The following is a 3316-nucleotide window of genomic DNA, read 5'->3' as shown; positions in this document are numbered from 1 at the left end:
GCTACATAGTGAAATACAAGACCAAACTGGGACACCTAAATTTTTTTGAGACAGGGTCTACCTATAGTCCCAGCTGGCCTGGAACACACTATGGAGACCAGGGTAGCCTTGAACTCACAGAGATCTGCCTGCCTCTACCTCCTGAGTGCTGGCATTAAAAGTGTGTGCCACCATGCGTAGCTGGGACACTTAAATTTGTGGTGCTGGGGATATCCCTCAATTGGCAGTGTTTGTCTACCAAGCATCAAGTCCTGGGTTTGATCCCCAGCACTGAATAAAAAACCAAGCATCATAACACATGCCTATAGCTCTAGCACTTAGGAAGCAGAGGCAGGAATATCAAAGGTTCAAAGTCATTGAAACCAGTCTGAGCTGTTTAGAAAATAAACTTCTGGAGCTAGGCATGGCGGCACATGCCTTATTCCCAGAGGCAGGCAGATCTCTGTGAGTTCAAGGCCAGCGTGGTCTATATAGTGAGTCCCAGGCCAGACCCTGTCTCAAAAAGACCAAAAATAAATAAATAAATAAATAAACTTTTTTTTAAGTATAGAAAGGTCCTATTTTGTGCACCACATTCTACAAAGAAGTTCATTACCTTGGTCAGAAGCATTTGAAACTTAGAACTTCTAATCTGAAACATTGGCTAAAAGTTGCACCCTGAAGAGCTGTTTAACTTTGTGAATTCATGGGTCAATGTTGATGGGATAAAACCTCATGGGGGTCTTCTGCCTTCTGCCTTCCCAGGACAACCACCTGGAGAAATTCTTCACCCTCTGCCATTCCCTGGAGAGCCAAGTCAGCTTCCCCATCCGGGTGCTGGACCAGAAGATCAGTGAGAACGCACTGGAACATGAGCTGAAGCTCAGCATCATCTGCCTGAACTCCTCCCGCCTAGAGCCCCTTGTGCTCTTCCTGCACCTGATGCTAGACAAGCTCTTCCAGCTGTCAGTGCAGCCCATGGTCATTGCTGGCCAGACAGGTGGAGGCCTGCAGGGCTGGAGAAGGCATGGCCCAGCAGAACAGAAAACCAGGAGTGCCTTGCCTGATAGCTTTCCACAAATCAGGAGGGTTGTGATCAACCTCTGTACCACTGCTGTAAATTTAAGAGAAGTCAGGCCCAGTGCTATTTTGTCAGACTCTGCATGTTTAAAAGGGAAATAAGAAAAAAAGAGAACATTAAAATAAGGCTCTTGGGGCTGGAGAGATGGCTCAGTGGTTAAGAACACTGATTGTTCTTGCGGAAGACCTGGGTTTGAATCCCAGCACCCACGTGGCAGCTAACAACTGTCCATAACTCCAGTCCTGGGGTATCCGACAGCCTCTTCTGACCTCTGTGGGCATTGCACAACACCGGTGCACTTACCTACATGCAGGAAATACACGCATACACATAAAATTTAAAAAAAATAAAATAAATTAAAAAAAATAGGGTTCTTGGAGCCAGAGAGACAGCTCAACAGGTAAGACAACCTGAGTTCAAGGACCCACATGGTAGATGGAGGGAACCAACCCCTGCAAGTTGTCCTCTGACATGTGCACCATGGCACGCATGTGCCCACACACAGACAAATAAATAAATAAACGAATGTAAAATGTTTTAAAATAGAGTTCTTAATATCAAAGTTTTTGATTTGGGAAGATTGCTCACTTGGTAAAGTGCTTGCTTTGCAAGCAAGAGAACCTGAGTTAATTCCCCAGAACCCATACATAAAAAGCCAAGTTCAGTAGTGTGTGCTTGTAACCTCAGCACTAGAGAGGCAGAGATAGGTGGATCCCTGGTTCTCATTGACCAACCAGCCTAGTCTACTTGGTGAGTTCCAGGCAATGAGCGACCCTGTCTCAAAAATGTAAGGATGATCTCACCTGAGACATTTCCTTATGCAGCAGATGGTGATTAACACAGAAACCCACACTGAGTAAACAAGAGACTGCAGAGCACTTATCCCTGAATAGAACGCCTATATCAATCTCCTGCCTCCCTAGGCTCAGGACTCATTGCAGAAGAGGAGGAAGAAAGATTGTAAGCACCAGAAATGGTAGTTGACCACAAGGAAACAGAGTTTTCCAGACAGCTGGTCAGTTCCTCATATGAACCCACAGCAATGGTGACAGCATGCACGAGTCCCATGTAAGCTCAAGTCAGACAAAATCCCAGCATAGACATGGGGAAGGGGGTAAGAAACCCCAAACCCACCTGAAGAAATTGTGGCAACAGATGGCTGCTGGGAGGGGCAGAGACAATCTCTTTCAAGGACAGGACCCTTAGTAGTTTAACCAAGGTCCAAGAGATAGTCCTCACTGAAAGACATTTGGGAACATAAACTCTATAGGCCTTATTATATATAGTAGAGCACAGTAAATTGGGTGGGGGGCAAGAAGGGGAGGTGCATATAAGGGAGGGGGATTGAAATACAAATTATACTGTTTGAAAATCATGCCTTTAATCCAGCACTCGGGAGGCAGAGGCAGGCAGATCTCTGAGTTCAAGGCCAACCTGGTCTACATAGTGAGTTCCATGACAGCTGGGGCTATGGGGAGACCCTGTCTCAAAAAAGACCAAAAAAAAAAGAACTCAGTTAAAAAAAAGATGTCTAAAAAATGTATATGTGTGTGTGTGTGTGTGTGTGTATATATATATATATGTATATGATTGAGAAAGACACCCAATATTGACTTTACTGTCTACACACACATATATATACACCCATGCACACGTGTTTACATATGAATATACACACACACACAAAGTGCTTAATGTGCAAGCATTTACTTGGAACCTGCTCTGTCTGATCCTATGGAAAGCACAATAGGGTGGGGGCAAGAAATTTCAAGAAATACACTTAGCCTGTGAATGGTTTCCAGCCTTCGGTGAACACAGCTTCAGAATGCATTACTTTGGACTCACTTAATCCCAGCACTGTGAAATGATTGAGGCTTCATAGAGGAGGGTGAACATAGAAGCGGTGGTGTGACTTTCTGGTCAGTGTGACTTTTGTGGCTAGAAGCAAGGAAGGCTCCCTGTGTGAAAACAGAGCATAAGCAAAGTCAGAGACAAAAGAGCAGATGTCAAATAACATATGGTCACCTCAATAGAGGAGAGTGGAATTTGAACAGAAACAGGCACAAGGTTGGTTTAAGCAACAGACCAAGAGGGCACAGATAGCTTTCATGGACCCACTGTGAGGAAAGACGTAACATGCATACACTTACATTTATAGCTTCATCGCTATAAGAATCTGTGCTGTGGGACAATTCATCTCAAAACAGCATGCTCTCCAATCCCCTGGGCAACTTGTTGAAATGCAGATACTGGTTC

Source organism: Nannospalax galili, unplaced genomic scaffold (genome assembly GCF_000622305.1).
Source record: "Nannospalax galili isolate Female #2095 unplaced genomic scaffold, S.galili_v1.0 scaffold979, whole genome shotgun sequence".
Lineage (NCBI taxonomy): Eukaryota > Metazoa > Chordata > Mammalia > Rodentia > Spalacidae > Nannospalax > Nannospalax galili.
Note: the sequence above shows the minus strand (reverse complement) of the source record.